Genomic DNA, 22,444 nt, shown 5'->3' on the forward strand with positions numbered 1-22,444 from the left:
CAAGCAATCAGTAGGGGGTGATGGCATTTATATCCTGCAACTTGTGCAAGACTGGTGCGATCTCTTTGCACATAATGAACGTTCTTCATTATGTTCCCTGTTTGGAGGCATGTTCTTCTGTGATTCATTTTTTTAAATCCTAAATCAAATTAAATGTCTTGATCATGATCATCAATCTATATTCAAGCACCTTTCTTTATCTTTTTTACTTTGAAGACTTTTCCATAATCTCATGTCTGGCATTTTTGTTCCACTACTATGAACAGTTTACTTTAAAGCTAAATTCAGAAGCTGACTTATTCTCCTCTATAGAGGCAGACACTTTTGTCAAAGTGCCATCTATTAAAGTTAAGTCGACTCATAGACCCAACAACATGCCATATTCCTTCCCTGTTGTTTTCATATAAAGAGGCAACATTAAAACCGCATGTGTTAAATTCTTCTTCATTTTAACAGGGGAAACACATCTTAAATGTAATCAGAGGGATCACCAAGCTCTTTGTTATTCCTCAGTTCACTCCAAGAAGAGAGTGTGTTAGCACCTACTTACAGTAGTATCACTACCTTGTGAATACAGTATGTGTGTGTGTGTGTGTGTACTTGTTCATGTTTGTTTCTAATGGTGTGCAGAGGCAGTTGGAACAAGCCTGCGGCGTTACACATTAAACCTGCAGAGTCCTGCTGAGAGGACGAGGAAAAAGAACCTGAGTAATCCTTAACTCTTCAGGGGGGAGACTTCACTGCATTTACACTTAAAAACTGGCCTCACATTACCTGAATGATGGCTCCCCTTTAACACCAAGGGTTTTTCTATCCTGACACCCCCCCCCCCCCCCCACCCCATCACCCCAAAAATAACCTCTATGTATTCTCTTTTTCCATTCTGGTTGTATTTATTAAAAGACAGATGAAACCGGGGCCCAGTGACAATGTTTTGGGGCATCATCCCTCCAACACATGGCTCATGACCAGAAAGTAAACATGGCTGTGCTTATCTTTCACCATGGCGGGTAATTTGATAATCTGCAAATCTTCGCTTGACAGTCCTGGTCAAACTATGGTGGTGGCACAATATTGAGTTATCATGTTCCAACCAAAACATCACCCTGGCTCTGCCTTATTCTGCCAGAAATGACGTATGCCATATCAAATGACACATCCAGTGTATACAAACCTAAATGTAACATCTATTCTAATCCATTCCATGCATGATGTGTAGCTTTTAAGGCTGCTTTTACAACTGAAATGGCGAGCGAGAAGTGCCAAACTAGCTCAGTGTCAACATGACGAGACTGCTCTGTTTGTCTGATTTCTTAAGACAAAGCTTTGTCTGCCAGAGTAGCATTATAATAAAAAATCACATTGCTTCATTATATTTTGAAAAAAACTAAACAAAAACAAGCTGGAACTCTGTATTCATAGAGAACACAGACTGAAAGTGAGACCAAAATAGTTGGTGCCCCCGCGCTGACTGGCCACAGTACAGAGCATATCTCCACCTCCCCCATGTTAGCAGTTGGGACATGGCTCAAACTACAAAACTAAACTACACGTCATGTACATTTTTCTCAAGCATTTTTGTCATTATATTTCGTTCTTATTGTGCTGCTATATGTCCAAGAGTTAATTTTATAGAAGTTTAATTTGAATGAGTCATTTTACGCTAAAAAAACAGAGACACATTCTGGTGGAGGGCTGCAGAGGTGTATTGTTGAAATTTTATAGAGAGCAAAGGTAGCTCCACAACTTTGTGTTTTTGAACTGCACAAGACACTTGTTAACATTTATATATGGATTCTATAATTGCTTTATGTAACATTTGACCTTGGCTATCTTAATCTGCCTGTCTGTTCGTCAGTCTTTGACATTATAGCGCTATGTATCAGAACTTTAAGAACGAAAGCAGAGTCACAGTTTTTGAAGTTGCAAGTAAACTGAAGGTACTTATTCTTGATGCTTCTATAATCAGCAGATAATCCTCAGAGTGAAGGGATAAAATGAGCTCCACATGGGACACTGCTTATAGTCTTGCATGACCACTTTCATACTCCTGGAAACTGCAGCCGCACGCACGCACGCACGCACGCACGCACGCACGCACGCACGCACGCACGCACGCACGCACGCACGCACGCACGCACGCACGCACGCACGCACGCACGCACACACACAAACTTTTCCGCCTTTCCTTCTGTGTCCCACATCTGTGTCTACGGCCCTAATTGTTTAATACCTCTCCCCTTCCAACCTCGCTGTGCAGCCGAGGCACTAATAGGCCCGTCAAAGAACTGCCGGGGCCTCTCTCATTCTTGTTTCCCTGAGCTCACTGATGGAGATTTCCCTGGTCAGTGGATGAACTCATGCTTCTCACCACCTGTATTAATTCCACATTGTTTGGCTTGACTGCAGAAATAAGTTTGTGTAGAAGGTGGCAAATGATTTTTGAAAACAACTTGATGAAAACTATGTTAGGAAAAAAAGGGGGGGGAGGGGGCGGGGGGGTTCTGTCTGTTTCAGTCTTTTCCTTGATTAACGCATGTGTTGATGTTTGACAAAAACTCTCCAGATGTCCCAAAAAAAAAAAAAAAAAAACTGGCACAACTACAAATTGACAAGCAGACTAAAGTTGATGTTACCAACAAAGACACTGGGAAAAAAAGGAAAAAGCTGAGGTAGGAAAAATGTGACCCTAAAGTAGTTTGAACCCCTTCATCCTCCTAATGTCCCTCCAGACAAAAATGGATGGACTCGTTTTGGACTACAATGGAGAAAAGCTGTCAGAGCCACCTTGTCTACGTCGTGTCAGACGCAACAGTTTGAACCTGAGGTTGGGGCATGAATCTTCACCCCTGAGCCAGCCTTGACATTCTGTTCCCAGATGGTGCCTCCCCTGCTGTGGACTATGCCCCAAAGGGGGACTGGCATCTCAGCCAGACCCATCCATCACAAGAGAACCAGGCCCCTTATAGCAGGAGCAGAGGCCCCAGTAGGGAGCACCTGCCCTTGTGTCCCCCCACAAGTGCATTTAATACTTCACTGCTTTCCTGAGGGGTTAGAGGTCAATTTAGGGTGTGAAGCAACTTTGCATGTCCAGAGACACTCTTTTAAGGTAACATTCACACTCAGGTCTGCAGTTAAAATCTATTAGGCCTCATGTTACAAGCAGGTCAAAGGTGGAGGTATTATTAAGGTTGAGAAAAGGCCACACAAGCTACAGACAAATCAGTGACACTTAAATCATCAGCAGTGGAGACAAACTAATGTGGGCTGAGAGCATGAAACATGAACAAATGGACACTTTAAGAAAACAAAATGGAAAGCTGCAAAGCAAAGATCAATTGCCCTAAAAAGGAAAGGGGAAAAAAATCTTCTTCTTCACTCCGACCAGCTTTCATACAAAAGAACTGCACTCCTCCCAGTTTTTTGGTCCATCTGTTTTGAATATTGTGGCCAAAAAACATCACTGATTTGATTGGACACAAATGTGATGCTTGAGGCTCCTTCAAACATCCAAAGCCTGTTTGACCCTCCTTCTCTTGCCCTCCTCCAACAAGACTCCTTTCCTCTCTCCCCAGTGGTCTTGTTCAAGGGGCTCCAGACCCAACTGCATGTGTATATTTATATGTGTGTGTGTCTGCGTGTGTGTAAGTATTAGAGGGAGGGGGGGAGGGGGGGGGGGGGGGGGGGGTGTTGAGGAGTCTTATACTAGCTTTTTGGCAGCCAGCTAATGTCTATACTATGGGGAATATTGTTTCATTTTATGTAGTTTTTCTTGTGTTACCGTGTTTGTGGGTGCTCTCAGTCTTTTATCTGGATTTTATTTCAATGTTACTGTTTGTCTTGGTTGTACGCATAGGCTGTAAATATTAATGGACGAAGCCTGAGTTACTTCACCCATCTGTCTCAGCCTAACTTTCAGTCAACCTAACCACAGGCTGAGAGCTGGAGCTGAGGTGGGTTTTAAGCCTCCTGACAAACTGCTGGGCCCGGGCCCACCTGTCAATCATGTCAGCTACGCGCCTAACTGGAAAAAACAGGTATCGTTAATAAAACCAAAATGGATGTATTATAAAAAATAATTCATCCCCCATTCACTGTGTGCCCATGAGGACAATAACTAATCAGACCTATTTCATTTTTTTTACCAGGCTGTAAAGCCAGGCTGTGGAGCCAGCCTCAAGCGGACACTTGACGAACTTTGCACTTCGGCATTGGCTTCATTTTTCAAAACTGAAGGTTGCCGCTTGTTAGAACAGCACTATAGTCAATGTGAGTTGTTTTTGAATATGCTTTATGAATAAACTTGACTTGGCTGGACTACACGGCTGAAAATTTGTCATTTTAGTATTACACCACCTGTTGGCTAAAACAGTTACTCTGAAAAGTTTTAGGTCAGCTTTGATTCCCAAAATTCACATCTTTCCTTCAAAATATGCAAGCTTTTGTCTAAACATGCTGCTTTTATTTGAGGAACAGGGACAGATAGTTGTTTGTTTGTTTGTGGCATGCAGCTACCACACTTTGGTTGGATGTCATTCATATAAAAATGTAACCACTGGTGTCAAATGGAAGCTGAACCATATTTTGTTGTGTTTGTTTTATCAAAGAGTTTGGTAATGAACAAAATGTTGAAATTATTTCAATTTAAAACTATCCAGGCTATAGTTGTTGAAACATTTAATTTGAAACCGCAATTGTCAACAGAACAGAACAGTGAGAGAACGTCCAAAGTCATTATGATGGTAACCATTCACACGTGTTCCCTGTGTCACCTCTGATACTTTTGACAGATGCATTTAATAAGAAGTTGATGGTGGATTTTGTTTAGTTTTAACTAGCCTACTTGTGAATGGTTTCTTTTTGTTTCTTTGTATTATATTTTTGAAAAGTTTTCCTCTGTTTTATTTTAAACCAAAAGATTTGCAAGTAACTACTAAAGGTGTAAAAGTAATGGAGTAAAAAGTACATTGTTAAAAATCTGAAATGCTGAATAACAATAGAGTAATCACAATAAAGAAATACGTCAACAAGAACAAATATTTTAAAATCACACCTGGGAACAATCTTAGAGTAAATATCTTGTACACTGGATTAGATAGGTTGGCAATGTGTTTTTCCTTATTTCTATGTAGTGAAACGCTACAGTTGTTAGAGATGAAAAATGAGCCTTGTTAAAAATCTGGAAAAAATCTACCAAACAACCAGCCGCTTTTTTTACATGCTCCATAAGCCCATCCTCACTTAAAAAAACCCAGTTCCCCTCTCTGCTTAGCTATCCCACATAATGTCTGTGTTAATCTCCATCAGAACCAGGCACAGCAGTGCACTCTGGCATACATCATCCCACACACTTGTCAAACATCTGAAAAGAAGATAGAATCCTGTTCCACATGGTTCTGATAAAAACAGAGGTAGGCCTTGGTCAGCACAGTTTACTCTTTCTTGCTCTTTGATTAATTCTGTGTTCTGTGTTTCCTTTGAAAAGTAACAACAAGGCTGAGGGAAAACTGGCTGTTAGTGAAACACAGGATCAAATTGGTCTTCACTATTAATAAATCATGATTGTTAACATTTCTTTCTTCTGCTGTCAAATGTGCCCCCTTTTGTTTTTTGGGGGGAGGGTGGGGGGGAGTTAGAAGAGAGGGGAAACAGAAAACATTTGGATTGTTTCCAGCTTGCAAATGAAGCGTAAAGCATGTTCTCCATGTTTATACAATCTTTCGGCCAAAGAGCTTAGATGAACATACACTTTTTTTGAAAATATGGAGACTCTGCACATATGTTGATTGTCTGGACTCAAAGGACCAAGTGGTGATTTATGATACTGATGATGATAATTGTAAAATCCTGCTTATTGAACAGATTGTGGCTCTTCTCTCAACCCAAAGCACATCTTAATTCAGTAAAGTTTATACAGTGAAGACACACAATGACGTTTACATCAAATCACAACTTACATTTGTAAGAACATGTTTTTTGTTTCTGATTGTATACCTGTTACACTAGTGCTGTATTGAAGAATACTTACAAGCTAAACTGAGATACTGAACATCGTAAACGTTTATAAACATTATTTGTTTTCTGGTTGAAGTTAGTCCTAAACAAGTTTAATCCTTGGAGCTGCTGGCAAGGCTAATGACTGTTTTCTTCCAGGTTGGTTTTTCACTACAGGGAAGAAGCACATGTCTTGATATGCGAGGCGGCTGTCGTCGTCTCTCAAACGGAAGGTCGAGGGTTCGATTCCCAGCTTCTGCAGCAACATGTCCGATGTGTCCTTGGGCAAGACAATGAACCCCGAATTGCTCCCGCTGCTTTGTCGGCGGTGTATGAATGCAAATGAATGGGATTAGTTACTTCTGATGGTCTCACTACATAGCAACCTCTGCCATCAGTGTGTGAATGGGTAGGTGTGACATGCGGTGTAAAAGCGCAGAAGACTAGAAAAGTGCAATGTAAGCTCAAGTCCATTCACCAACCATTTGATATGAGAGGGAAAAGATGCAAAGAAACAAAAACACTTTGAGTTAAAAATGACTTCATACAATGAATTATAGTCTAAATCTTTATGGAAATCAAGAACTATTCAATCCAAGAAAAACTGAACCCCATTACGTATCTTCAGGCGAATGATGATTTTTTTTGTGAGTTATTTTTATCCCTGGTCTGACAGGTCTATGTTGGTTAGTAACAAAGAAAAATCAATGTTTAATCTTCTCATGCCTTCCTGCAGATCTTTGACAAGGTTCAATACTAGAGAGGTTAAAAGCAGATTGTCCTGTCTGTAAGAGTTTGCCGACTGTTGGTAGGCAAAGTAATCAAACAAAGACTTTTGTAGTAGAAAAGAATACACATACTCATACTGCACTAAACTTGCTTATTAGGCTCGTTTAATTTTTTCTGTTCATGTTTAGTCTATAATCAAAACCATCATTTACGTAAAACAACTGTAGAAGACCTCCTCTTTGCTCTTGTTGGTAAGGCTGTAATAACTTTGACTCACAACAGGTGGAATTTGTTATGAAAATCTCATGCAACCAATCTGCATTACATACACAGGGATTTTTTTTTTTTTTTTACTGTTATGTAAAAGTCTAAAACTCACTTTACTTTTGCACCAAACTAAATAAAGAGGATCAGACTGTTGCGTACACTGTAACCTACATTTTATCACATTTTCCATTAGTGCGGGTTAGTATGTGAGTTTACACACAGAAAACAAATCATGTCAACCACTGTTCTTTTATGCTCTTCAGGTCCTTCAAGTAATATTCTGAAAAACAAAAAAACCCAGAAATTTCCGCAATCCATCACACCCTTTAACCCTGGAAATTACAGCTTTGAAACAATTTATCCTAAAACAAACTGTCACTGTGAAGGCAAAACCTTTCATCCTCCAAAGGAACTTTGCCTAAATTCCTTCAGTGCATCATAAAACCACAAATCTCCAAACAAGCAAGAACCACAATACAGAACTAGTTTTGATGCAAATGCATTTCTCCATAGAAAGCTTATAAAGTTACAAATGAAACATGTATTTTATTTGTTAAGATGCCTACTCAGCCAGTCTGCACAATAGACGATAATCTTTCTCTTTGTTTTGCAGGATAAGACATCTCAGGGAGAACACCTCTGAGCTCATTAATCACTTTGACTAGTAATGATCTCATTTAGAAGACTATGCATGAATGAAGAGTCGAGATCGTTATGCTCATCTTCATTGGGCCTCTCTGAGGATATACAGTATGTTCCACCAGTATAAGCTACACTGATATGCATGGAATCAAAGCTTGATTATCAACTTTGTAAATCGTAAAAATGCCCTGTGGTAGCATTATTGGATTAATTCTATGATGTTTGGTAAAGTGTACCACCTAATGATAACCTACACTGACTGGGTAAGCCCTTATGATTGAAAAAGCCCTTTAACCTGGATCCAGACATCTGATTTTCAGACATTAAAAGGATATTGCTATTCCAAAATCCTATATCATTCAATTTTCTTTGATTAAAAAGTTTTATCTAGGCTATGCTTACTGGTAATGCAACTTCTGAGTAGGTTCGGTCTTGTTTGTGTAATCATGGTTGGAGTTTGGGGAAACGGGATTTCCCCACATGGAATGCTCCTTGAAAAATCACATTTCTTAGCCATCTATTCACACAGGTTTCTAACATCACAATCTTACATTTTGTATATCTCTTAGACTAAAACAGAAATGAAGACAATTAGGAAGTCAGGAAAAAGTGGTTATCATTTCTGAATATGAACATTCAAAATTCTACCCTCAGTTTTTTCAGTATTGAGTCTTCAAAGTTTCAATTTTGCATGGTGTTTCATTTATAATTTTTGTTTAATAGCAATATCAAGCACCAAGCGTTGTATTTCAGCATACGAAGCATAACAAAGCATACAAAGAACAGAGAGAAGAAGGATGAGAGGGTTAAGGTGGGCCCAGCAACTTATGCTTTGCTCCTTACCAGGTTGATGCAACCCCCTTTGGGATTTCTGCAAGCTTTACAAATCTGCCAAATCAGACCTGGAATTTTCTCAAGTATGTATTGTACAAAAATGTCTTGATTTGTCTTTTTAATGAATGTTACATTATTTGAGCCCTTCTGACCTCTCAAAGCAAACTCAATTGCCTGACTGACATTTATTATTTGATAAAGGTCCGTGGAGCAGCTCTTTACTCCAGTCGTTTGTGCTATTGTGCTGTGTGCTGAGCTTGTTTTGCCAGATCACCTGATATGGTGAAAGGTCTCTGCCATCACTGTGATCCCAAGGCCAAGGACCCGCTGTAATTACAAATACAGAGTAGTGCAGACTGCAGAGCTTGTCAAAACCCAGTGAGGTTTGAACTGAGTCAATAAATAATTACGCACCTATCAATGCTTACAGGTCCCCACTCCCAGCTTGTATGGTACGAGGCCCTACTGTTTATTGTCTCTCATGAAAGTATCTGATAAAGACTTTAGCTCCTCAGCTCATATGTTCCCTGAGGGCAGCACATTTGTATTAACAGCAGACAAAGTGGAGCCAAGCTGAATCTGTATGTCTTTACTCTTTACTTAGGGAGGCAAAATTCTCCGATGTTTAGATCACTGTTACAAGCTGCAAAATTTAAAAAAAAAAGTCTCTACAGCTGTAAGAGTGTTGTTTTCTATAAAATGTGTTCATAAATTTAAAGCTAATTAGCCAGATTTGTAAGGAAAACATCAGAGTTCATGAGGTTAAGATGATACTTTTCTGCAGGATATTCCCTTTTCCCCCTTTATTTATTATAGTATTTGGAAAGCAATATAACATTGAATCATCTTTAAATAAGATTTAAAAAAAAAAATTGAAATTAAAATAAGAATCTAAACTTAATTTCTAAAGAAAGGCACTCACCACTGCTGGATGCTATATTTCCCCCTACTTCCTGATTTTCTTTTGTTTTTCTTTTAAGTTATATTTTTGGACCATTTCCGCCTTTATTGATAGGACAGCTCAACAGAGACCAGGAATGTTGGGAGAAGAGAGTGGGGGATGACATGCAGAAAAAGGGCCGAGGTCCCATCGAACCCTCGGCCACTGAGATGAGGACTACAGCCATAAGGGAAATGTCAGTGAAGAGCTTGGATAGGGGGTGTAATGCGGACCTAAGACAGACAACAGATGGACGTAGCTTTAAAAACATAAAGAATTCAATGTTGAAATCGAGTATGTCCTAGGATTAAAATAACTCCTATTCCTCAAGGGATTTAATTGAGATTTTATTAGAAGTGCATATTTAAAAGAGGGAGGCAAATAATGATCTCTATTAAACAGTTTTTAATATTTCCAAGGAAAAACCAAAGAACAATGTTGCCTTTCTTTGGTTATTAAAGTTAAACCAACCTTGAGAGAATTTTTCAATAGAAGCTGCAACCAATTTCAATAAGAGAGTGTTTCATTTTCTACACACGTTTGTAATGAAACATTAAATAATTAAATACAGATTTGAACATCTGCTCTCATTCAAAGCACTGCAATAGAAGAATAAAACGATGAAGGACTTGGCTGCCTTTTGAGTTTTATTCCAGAAGTGAGTTATGAAACAAACCTCAAATTAAATATGAAATTACATTATATCCAAATGACAACTTCGCCTTGCACCTTCCATTTGAGACTAAACCCATGAGTCTCAAACCATAAAACCATAAAACCAGAGACATAGAACCAATTTAAGTATCACCTACAGATGAATACATGTAGATGTATTTTTAGAGTTTAACCAAATTGTTCTTGCCAGTGGTCGCTTTATTTCCCTTCTCACTATTCTTTAATAAATTCCATCTGCACAATATGAATACATTCTTCTTGGATGACAATGAAACATTTGTCCACCCAATATATAATTCCACTTCTGCCACTTAAAATTCTGACCTTGAAGATTTGATTCATAAGTCTCTTTGCTGTAAAGCAGCATTGATTCATTGTTTGTGAAGCAAATACTTGGAAACACTCATAGGAGCTCAAACCACATAAAGCACCAAATACATTTTTGGACTCTAATGAGTGAGCTATTGTCATCATTGATGAAAACTTCACTTTCTGTGAGTGCGCCTCACCACAGAACTTGGGCAAATACATTTCTCTGACAAAAGATTTGGTGTTCAAACATGAACAAAGACGATAAATCACAGAGAGTGGATCCAGAAGAATTTAGGAGTCGGGGCTCCTAAGAATTTCTCTCCCCTCTTGGGTTAAGGGATTTCTAAAAGGAGATAAATGGATAAGCATGGCTCCTCTGAAGCACTTTATCACAATGACTTTTAATTACCTTTTCTGTGGCTTGTCTTTCACACAGTCCAATCTGAAAATATATCATCTGTACTTTGTAGACATCGAGCACTGTTAGCTCCTCCAGTGCATGGTGAAAGAAGTCAGAGGCCCAGACTGTCAGCGTGTACTCTGTCTGCTGCTCGAGTCCAGGGCTTGAGTCAGGGTAACCACACCAGTGTATCGGTCAATGGCAAAGGTAACATTGGTGCTGCTGTTGTCTGGAAGGCTACAGGTGATGGTAGAGCTCAGGTCTGCGTCATTCACAGTCACCTGGTTCACCATGAAACCTGCTGGAAGATCTGCAGTCAGAAAGAAGACAATAAATCACAAAGATTATGAGACAAGGACCAGAAACATCATTTAAGACAACTTTTGAAAGCAGTCAGTGGTGGGGGTTGGTCTTCCCCTCTGCTATGAGCACAGGCCCATGGAAATCGGTGACAGGCTGGTTATTCTCCCTCTCCTGAGGTGTTAAGACGGTAAACAAACGATTCCACTGAATACAATGGCAATATAGGTGTCATTTACTTCCATAAATTATCTTTTCCAAATAGTTAGGTAAGACTTTTTGTTGACAAATGAGGATAGAGTACTTATATGAGGGGATGATCTTGCGGTCCAAGCAGACACTGGCTGCAAGAATCCCACAAATAGAGCATAAAATGAATGCTCCATTAGTGTCCCAAAACAACGCAGTACTCACTGCTTTCAACATCAGACACAAACACCTGCAGAAATGATAGGAGTCATAATAAAAAGATCACAACAAAATATACGATGTACCTGCTTGGTATTTCTAATCTCAGAAAGTTTAAATGTTTACCTGACTGATGTACATAGGTGTTGTGTACCTGCCCCTTCTAAACAGCTGTTCTACTTACACAAAGAGTGTTGAGCGGCATTGTCGTTTGCAATCAGCAGACTGATGGAGACTCTGCAGTGAGCTGTCTCGAGCCTGTTAAGGCGAGGACCACCAGCAAGATGGGAGCGCTCACCTCAAAGGTAATGGAGTTATATTTCTGCACATGGATCTCACCCCCATGAGAGGTATAGACAAAGTTGGTCCAAAAATACTGTGCACACAGAACAACTAAAACTTGCTTCAAGTCAAAGTTCAAGTCAAAACTTGGCCATTCTTTTTTTTCTGACAACCTGGACTTGTGATTAATCTTTTTTAGTGAAAGAAGAATAAAATGAGTAGAAGTAAGGAAAAGGAAAACTTTTCATCTTTTGAAAAAGGTGTTGACAGCAGACCTCTGGGTCTGTGGTCACTATTTTAGCTTTCGAAAGTGTATTGGAGTGTGTGGGTAATGCATTACGTTCAAAAAGGGTTTTTTGTTCTGGAGCAGAATAAGATCAAATCAGGAAGGCAACAATTATATTTCTTTAGGAAATACTTGTATATATACAACAAGATGAATCACATTACTCGGAGGGGCATTTTGAAAGAATTAACAAAAGTCTGAAAATAGCATGGAATACAAGTTCTGATTGGTTAGACATAAACAATGGTGAGGAGTAGAAATCAAAGTTTATTTCTGGATGCTTTTGTGGAAAATAAAATGCATGAGTGAATGAGAATTTGTGTAATTAGCATAACTTAAATGATGAAAGCATGCATGACGTTCCTGCAAGAATGCCAGCTGCTAATCATAACCAGTGAACTCCAGAAATAACTTTGGACCTAAAGCAGCAGAAAGAAAGAAGAACAATGACTGATGACAACACAAACCAACCCATAGGAATGTAGAAAAGGCATAATATGCTTAAACAATGATAAACGTGTGATGATTATGATTATGGTAGGAGGGTATAATACAACAGTCTCCCAATTTAATGCACTAAGATTGATCCATTATCTATACCCCTTTTCCTTTTTGGGGACGGAGGGGAGCTGGAGCCGATCCCAGCTGTCATTGGGCGAGAGGCGGGGTACATCCTGTACTGTATGCCAGTCAACACCAGGGCTGACATATAGAGACAGACAACCAGCCACACTCACATTCACACCTACGGGCAATTTAGAGTCACCAATTGACCTAACGAGCATGTCTTTGGACTGTGGGAGGAACCCGCAGGACCCAGACATAACCCACTCATGCACGGCGAGAACATGCAAAATCCACACAGAGAGGCTCCTGTCCGACAGGGATTCCAACCAGAAACCTCCAGTGTGAGGCAACATCGCTAACGACTCCATTAAGATTGATGTCTGTATCAACTTTTTAGAAGAATCATCCTCGAGTTGTCCAAATATTTCAGTTTGTCCTTAATGAATGGTGTACTATCCCAACACACCAGCAGCCTCATTTGAAAACAGTGCTTAAAATCCAAACTGAAAGTGTTTGTATGCACAAAATGTAATGAAATCAGGTTTATTCAACCATGAGCACATGCACCAGCACGCATAATTGTCTTTATAAATCACAGGACATATGCACACAAGGATCAACCTCATCCGACCTTTAATCATCAGTGCAAAGCACTTCATGAATGAAATGAATAAAAATGATAGGGCAGATCAAAGGTTCCTAATAGATGATTGTAACAACGACTGGAGTTGCTTGTGTATGAAGTGGAGATCACATTGTTTGTTTGCAAGGAGCGTCATAAACAATAAAAAAAATTGACAGACACCAGGGTGCTGCAGCAGTCACATGTCTTCCAGCAGTATCAATCAGCCGACATTTAGCATAACACACAGATGTTTTAACAGGACCAACACTCATTTCTTTACAGAATTTCAGAGTGCTCACGTCAATCTGTGGTCCGCCCCTGCTTAAGGATATTTTTTTTAAACAAGACTGAACACAAGTTTTTGATGAAATGGTTTTATCATGTCACTTGGCCTTTCAATGATTGATTATGAAGATATGTAATGATTGTATAAGAGCTGTCCAACTTCATGTCCCATCGTCTATTTACAAAATAAAATACATGCAGGTGATGAAGATGAGCCAAGTATATGAAGGCAGAGTGTGTGAAGCAGACGCTGTGGATTCTCTGTGGTCCTTACAGCACAGTATTTTTTGTTAAAACATCATAATTAGTGATATATGAGCAGAATTAGGAGATTAAAAAAACTACTCTGTTCTGCAATTGTTTCATGGTTTTTTGATACATGCAACCATCAAATTAAGATACAGTCCTCTATGCCTAAGGGGAGTGTGAAGGTGAAACTAAAGCTGGTGAAATATTTTGATAACAGTTTATGAAGAAATGCTTTTATCTTTCATATACGTGTATTGGTATATTGGTATATAAGATACTTGTGGATTAAGGCTCAAAGCACTCGTGTATAAATAAAACCGTTCGCTTTAATATTTATGATGACGTGGATCTGTCAATAATATTTGATATTAAGGGAAATTCAATGTGTGTGAGACATCAATATAGCACCTGGCTGTAATTCACAATCTCACCTTCTGTGTTGCCAATTTCACCCAGCTCCAAAATGTTTGTATGCGTGAGCCAGATTTTCAGGGCCAGTTCTGTGCCTATTCAACGTTTACAGGTAAGACCCAAGGTGACATAAATGCTGTTCACATGACTAAATATGAATTACATTTTTTAATATTACGCTCAAAGAGGTCACAGAGTATCCATTACAACTTCAACAGTAGCTGACTGTTCATAATGAAAACACAAGTACTATAAAATAACACTGTGGAAAGATGCAGCCCCCAATGGGCCAATCTTTCTGCTTTAATCTCTGCTGACTAAAGAGACTGAAGCCAGATTTAATCTTTAATAGCAGCACAGACCATGACAATGAAAATATCGTCCTGTCAACATAACGTATACTGCTACAGATATAGATACATATTAAGAGCTTGACTTCCAAATTCATTCTAAGCCAGATACATTTTTCTCCACATATTTGAGTATTTCCTAATAAGCCGTGTTTCACTCTGGCACAGTACAGGCGTACAGGCTTCCTGTTATTAGAATATTTCATTCTTATATGTAATTGTCCATCATAATGTTGACTGGACAAATATTACGATTTAACTTGTGAAAGCAGTTTACTACTTAACAGCATAGCTGAATAGTTTAAATGTAATGACTGTATGCCCCTGAGAGAGTGAAAGCAAACAGTGGAGAAGTGCAGAGGGAGCAGTCAGCAGAGGTTAGATATACTGTTGCTGAAACCTCTTAAAGTCCACTGCTTCCCCTACATAAATCACTGTGCTGAATAATGCTGCCTTCAGACCTTCAATTCTCCACAGCTTTGGCTGTGAAGCATGACAAGAAAGAGGAGAATAAGAAATGAATAAAATGGTCTGTGTTTCATCGAGAACGTAGAAGACTGCTGCCTAAGTTCTGTTTTTGGAAGTTTTTAGATTTTTCTTTTTACAACCCTTTAGAAGTCTGATATAGGCCTAAAGACTTAAACTCTGCAGATACAAGATCGACTGCAGATCGAATGGAGTTTGGTTCAACCATCGGTGGATTAAAGAGGGATGTTACATGATTTTATGGAATATTTGAATAAGGGTAATTAATCATTTATTAAAAATCAAAGAGTTCATGCAAATATCATTCCATCCTAAAAAAATAAATTTTTCAAATGTGTTCTTTTTTTTTTTTTACCAGCGCCTGGTTTGCGGTACTACCACCGTGGAACATCTGAAAACTTTTTGCAAAATGCCATAAAAAAATAAAAGGAGAAAGCATTAGTGGCGGTTTCTGGTAAAACAGATGGGTTTTGTTATTCAGTGTTTATATTAACGCAGCACTTTAAGGATACTGATTTTTTACAATTATTTGAATAATTTCCAGCGATAACGAGTAGTATTTTTGCTCAGGAAACTTTGCTGTTTTTAGATCAGAGACGTTCTTCTGTATAGTCAAGCTTCTGTGTGGATTTTCATCCCTGTCCCCATTGTGTTTTTCCATGAAGCACTTTGTAATTGTATGATTTAAAAAAAAAGATCACTTTATAATAGTTATATTTGTCACTCAATGCAGACCTTAAACATGTGTCCACATGGTAATTATGAAACTAAGTGTGACATATGACCTGCAGTTTTTTGTCTCACTCATCAGCTCATGACTGTGATCGATTGCAGTGTTTGTCACTGCTTTTCCCAACTTCTTCTCCCACACATAACAACACGATTCTCTGATTTATGACTATGAAGAAAAGATATTGTGATGTGATTAACCAGCTTAGATGAGGCATGTAAACACTAAAGTGTTTCACTATTATCCATGTAGTTAAAAGATGACGGTTGAACACAAAGCTACTCATTAAATATTGCATCATGTATCAAAACAAGCAATGATCCATATTAACTCAGTCACACCACTCACACCACAAACATGTATGCTTGGAGACCTCCACAGCTTCAGTGATGTTTCCTCAAAGAACACAAAATGCTCCTCTCTGTTTGCATGGTCATAAAAAAGTCATCATGACTTATTGAATTAAATTAAATGCACCATCTTATAAAGAATGGATCACTGAAGCAATGGAAATAATCAGGATGGAAAAGGTTGCTTTCAGGCTGTAAAATAGTGAGGAAGAATACACAGAAACATGGGCTTCGTTGGAAAAATATTTGACATCAGTAAAGCAATGAATAACAACAAAAATAATAAAATAGCAAAAAACACAAATAAGGAATATGCATTTATAAGATCAAATAAATATTGTGTGTTCGTGTGTGTATATGCAGTATGTGTATGTAAGTGTATACATATTTATACCATGATCATTCCAGCTTGATTTAGCGTTTGCAAAATGATTTATCTCTTGACCCGGCAAGTGGCTCTTTTTTTCTTCATCCTTTTATTTGATTACAATTCCATTTCTACTCGTTTCTTTTTATGGTTAAATGAACTGTACGAACCTGTATGTTAACAAATGTTCTTTGATTTGAATATGATTAGTTGAATGACTGACTTTTAAAAAAATATATATAGGCTACTATTTTATTTACTTTTAATTTTTAAGGAGTGGGGTGGGTCTGGAACTTGGGACTGGTTCGATGGATGGAGGCGGGAAGGGCTTGGTGATGTTTTTTTGTTTTGTTCTGGTCTTCTTTTTGTTTTGTCTTGCTTTATTTCATTTTGTGCTAGATAACCGTTCATTAGATTTTGATTCTACTGTTAACTTTTTGATTTGTTCCTCTCTATGGTATGATGTTTATTTGTATTTTCCTTTTAGGCGTTAATGTTTTTTGTGGGTGATAACGTGGAGCGTCTCCCATGACGACGATGAGAAGTGTTACACCTGTTCAGTAGGTCAGCATCGATCGTTGATTCGACTCACTGTTGGAAGGGTTTGACAGCCCACTCACACCCCACATTCAGTTTTAAGACAACACTACATGCGGCGGACCCTCCATGCAAAGTGGATCTGGGAGTGTAATAGGGTGAGGTGTAGGGAGTGGTTTGAGAAAGGCCACAAGTGCGTGTGTTCAATTTAGACACTACATACAGCCCAATTGATTTCATAAAAAATGTATACAATGAAACAAACATTTGCTCAACAAAGAGAAACATAGTAAATGCAGATTAACACAGAATTTATCTCTCACATTTGTTGACATGTGCATCTTCTTTCTTGAAAACTGGAGACCAACAAACGCACAGAAAAATGGTTATCTTTGGAGGAACATTGGGCGGAAAAAAAGCACCACAAACTCTAATCAAATAAGACGGGTGGGAGAGCGAGCTAACCTGCCAGACACAGCGATTCAAGGAGACAGATGAAAACATGGTGCCTATTGGCACATATGGCTTGGATTATGGAAAGCATCATAAGCGAGGACCTTTCAGAACTCCCAGAGGAGCTGTGGGCTTGCTGTTCTTGGACAATTCTCACCCCCAAGAATGTAAGTTCACATCTAACCCCCGCCCCGTACAGATCCTGCTGCCACATGCCCCCCCACCCTCCAGCATTTTAAAAGACTTGTTCTGTCCATACGCTGAGAAGGAACAGGATTTAGGAGCCCCAGAGCATAAAGTGTTAAAATAAACAGCACTGATGTGTAGATTTGTGAATATGATGTGGGGTCAGATGAATGACATCTGCTAAACAGTGAATATAAAGCACACGAAAAAGACACAAATTGACAAATTTATCAACCCAAAATAAGTCTAAAATAAAGAAAAATCTTTGCAAACATGGACATAAATAAACCCCCTGGTTGTGAAGAAATGGCTTGTTGTGTTAGGCTGTGCCATAAGGTTTGTGAGTTTTAAGTCTTAGGAAAGTATTTAATTCAAGTGTTAAAAGCTGAAAAACAAAACTCTAAAATGTGATTTGTGCATCTGTTACGCTTAACCACCAAAAACTAGTATGTGGGAAAGAGCCTTCCCTTTTCAAATTTTTGATTAATAATTTAGTTTTTTCCATCTACAGAATTACATTTCCAAACTGAATGCAGGGAATTAAGCAATAGATGCTCAAAATGTCCTCAAGGAGAACCCCCAGACTCCCATGAGCCTTATACGGTGTGTATCAGGGATTAAAAACACTAGTCATGTGGTATCTGTAATCTATGACTAGTAACCTCTGTTCACCCAAGTTCCTCTTCTAAAACTTTTACCAGCCAGCCGACTCTTATTTGTCAGGCTAGAAGTGGCCCTGCAGGGTTTAAGCTAGGGCTGTCTGGCCAAAGAACACATGCTAATGCTGCCATCTAGGCTCCTGTAGGAGGAATACTGAAACTTGATTTAAAATGTATCCAAAGGGAACCATATCAGTATTTTATAGCCTGCTGCTATGGATCTACCCAACTCAAACTGCTACAACTATTAATATCAGCCTTACGTCTATTATCATTATAAATGTTAATGTGAGTCTTAGAACTGCTCGACTTCAACTGCAATAATTTCAAGTCCTCCCTATTTCACTGACATCATAGTTACTAATGGTGATATTAGACTGATCAGCCCATTATTGTGTCACACTTCATTGTTAATTCTAATGCTACACATACTTTTAATTCTTCTAAATCTTTACTGTAAATACATTTAAAATGACCTAAAAGTTTTTTTTTCCCAATAAAAAACTTTTAGTTGCAGATTAAAACTGTTTGACCAAAGTTAAAAGTACACAAAACACTTCCTCATTGCCTAGCTAGTGATGAACAGAGTGACAGTTTGGAAGTCACTGGAAGTGTTTGAAAAGGTGAACATGTACAATGCTTATGTTTAGACATCTGTGAGTTTTTAATGGTTTAAAAATACAAATAATCTTATCAGACTGTAAAGTTTGCTGGTAGTTTAACTCATTTAACGTTAGCTTGTTATGCGCTTGTGCGTATATGAATACAGGTATGTGCCCAGCCTGAATGCCATGTGCATGTTCTACTTTAGCTAAGGGTTTTACCACATCCGCTGTCCGTCAGGGTCCTGCTCATACTGTCCAGGTTCCATTCGGCCGTATCAACTCGCTCAGCATAAATGCATGCAGCTCTCAAACCATTGTCTATGAGCGCATCTGCGCCCCGCTGAGCTGAGCGTGCAAGGTTGCGCTTGCCTTCCGTGTGCGGATAATTAAATAACATTTTAAATGTTATTCCTGTAAGATTTGTTGGTCAGTGAGGGACAGTTAAATGATAATACCTTAGTGTGTGAGCATGTGATTAAAGTTTGACCTACCAGATGTCTTGATTTGTTCTTGTTCAGTTTTCATCTTATTTGATTGCTTTGATTGAATTTCCTGCTTTATACTGTCTTGTTCTTCCCTTGTGTGGCTTTAACCTCTTTGTGTATTTTTGTGTCCATATTCCTGGGTTAAGCTATTAGTGTTTCCGGTTTCATTACGTCAAGTGTTAATTACTCACTTTGTGTGTTTCCCTCCCTTTTTGATTGCACTCATCAGTTTCACCTGTCTTTCCTGTCACACCTGGTTTAATTACCCCTTGGGGATTTTAGAATCTATTGTTCCTTCCCTTCTGTGTCAGTTCATACATCATAGAAAGTATGCTTGGAGTGTTTGAATAAAATGGAGATCTAGCCTTAACTTGTAAGATATCTTCCAATTGAGCCTGATAAAAAATTAGCCTGCAACATCAGAAATCTTTCAGAGCGTATGGCAGAGTTTTCATTTTTATTTTTTCAAATTGCTTGCACAGCTTATGAAATAACTTCAAAGCCCATTGTCCATAGTCTTACCAAGGGGGCAAATTTCAGAATCAGTTGGTTTTGCTAGCTGGTTAATGATGCAAATGATGATGTTTTGGTTTCAGTTTAATTTCTGGCAATAGAGCTTTTCTTGACTCCAAATATTTTTTAAATAAGAACATCAAGATATGCAACCCTGTGGCACAGATTTTCTGAGCACGTCATGTCCACAATTTATTTTAATTGCAGTGTTAACTGCGACACATCATCATCTCTATCTGTCACTTTGTCCTCAAATTTGAGAGGCAGCAGCCTTAAAAAATTCCAATTCTGTACAGCCTGTCCTGAGAGTTCACCTCACGTGTCTCGGTGCAAGCATCAGAGGCACAGTTATTGAATTGTAGGTAACACTTTACAATAAGGGTACATTAATTAAAATTAGTTAAGGTATTATTAAGCCTTAACTAATGGTTACTAACAGTTAAGTAATGTGTCAAGTAATAATTTATTAAGGGTGTTCATGTAAACTATGGTATTAATTAATACATTATTTAATCCTTATTAAGGATGCTATTAACATTAGTTAATGCAGTAATCCTTAAGTAAGCCTTAATTAACAGTAAATTCATACAATGATAAACATTAAGAAACCCTTAACAGATGTTTCTTGTTAACATTAATTAAGGGTTTACATGTTAATTAAGCCTATAACTAATCTAACTAAATGGTTGATAAAGATGTTCATTTAGATGCATGTCTTGAGGTTCACAGCTAAGTCATGTCATTAAGACAAAAGTGTTTGTTTTTATTCATGTTTATTTAAGGTTAATGACTGTTCACTTACTTGTCCATGATGACTTATTTTTGGTAAAGGTTGAAATAAGTGGACCGCACCATGGTCTTCATGTAGACCTCAGATTGTTCCTTTATCTTCATGTAGAGTAAAGAGACTCCAAGAGGAGTTAACCATATCGATCATGTTTTTGAATGATCTCTAAGAATAAGGACTAATTCACTTCAACATGAACACCACCACAGAAGACCTGCACAAGGTGGGTTTAAGAGAGGGTGAAGTGGGGTTCCTACAAGCGGTACCTATGCCTTCTGTCCTTAATTAATATTCCCAAAGGACCATCTTTGTGACAGTTTGGTAGCCAGTAGGTCCATTCAAATAGTGAGAGTTGATCTTTAAGCAGGGCCTCTGTCCAAGTCCCTCTTTGTCGCCATGCCTTCTCCTTCTATAAGGCCACTGCTCTCTCCAGGTTGTGTGTGGCTGCCTGTCACTGGGTCAATAAACCACCAGTGGTGGTTGATAGAAAAGTGTCTGTATCCATAATTGGTCCATACACCTCTGTAGGCCCGCCACTGTCACTGAGGATGGTGACTCAAAATGAGTGAACTTTGAACTTCTGTTGAAGTGACTCTCAATTGTAATGGCTCTGGACAAACTTATGATGCTGCATAGATAATTATTTTAAATGAATGAAAATGCATTAAACTATACTTACCACCTATAATGACACGTTATGATAAAGCATGCTAATATAAGCCAGCTATAGCGTTCATGGTTATATCTATAATGAATCTCGTTAAGATAGCCAGTTAGATAATGTTAGGAAACTAAACTTACCCTGTTCTCCTGCAGATCTATCTGTGGACATTTTTCATCTTCATGGTCCGCTGCATTTGAATTGGAGATTTTTGAGGTCTTGGCTCCATTTTGCCACATGTTGGGAGTGATAGCTTTCTGGTACAGTACATAGACATGGGTACAGTCGGTGTTACGTGAATGCATGTAAACATTATTTCTATGATGTAGAAATTATTTCTATGTATTTTCATAGACTGTAAATATTACTGTTGTAACCGCACAATTTTTCCCAAGTGTTTCTGCCATGTACTGTGATTGGCTAGTGAGACTGTGCTCTGATTGGCTAAAACACAATACTTTTAAAGTACATCTTACAAATTATCACACAGATGCTCATTTCATTGTGTTCATAATGTCACAATGTCTAACTAGATTCTATGTTTGACTTTTTTTTTTATATTATTTTTAGATCAACCAATTACAGCTTCTGAAAAAATGTGTCAACGCTACCTAGCACATTGTTTCTCACTCTCTTTATATATAGGCCCTATGATTTAACCAGCTTATATATATATATATGCTATATATGCATGTCACTATCTGTAAATATTTGTGTATCATTACTAAGTACTAACCATATATTTTCCCTGGAATTCATCAGCTCCCTTGTGTCTTAGGTTCCTCTTGAGTGTGCCTCAAATCAGCCTTACATCTATTATCATTATTATATATCTTCTCAGAGCTGCTCAACTTCAACTGCCATAGTTAACAAAGATTAAGGTTAGGTAATAATAAAGTCTAATGTCTAGACCTTCTCTTTTTGTAAAGTGTCTTGAGATAGCATTTGTTATGAATTGGCGCTATACAAATAAAGATTTATTGACTGAATAGAACAATCAATAATTGTGGAATCTAACATCTGCTCTTATTCAAGGCACTACATTAGAAGTATAGAATGCAAGAACGAC

The 22,444-nt window shown here is 38.3% G+C and overlaps 1 long non-coding RNA gene across 1 annotated transcript; it reads left to right on the forward strand.

Annotated features, from left to right (window-relative positions):
* Window positions 1-3,711: 3,711 nt before the first annotated feature.
* Window positions 3,712-4,317, forward strand: LOC136179412 (uncharacterized). Its single transcript, XR_010666548.1, has 2 exons — window positions 3,712-4,037; window positions 4,149-4,317. It is a non-coding gene; the product is annotated as an uncharacterized lncRNA (long non-coding RNA).
* Window positions 4,318-22,444: the final 18,127 nt, after the last annotated feature.

This window comes from Labrus bergylta, chromosome 1 (genome assembly GCF_963930695.1).
Source record: "Labrus bergylta chromosome 1, fLabBer1.1, whole genome shotgun sequence".
Lineage (NCBI taxonomy): Eukaryota > Metazoa > Chordata > Actinopteri > Labriformes > Labridae > Labrus > Labrus bergylta.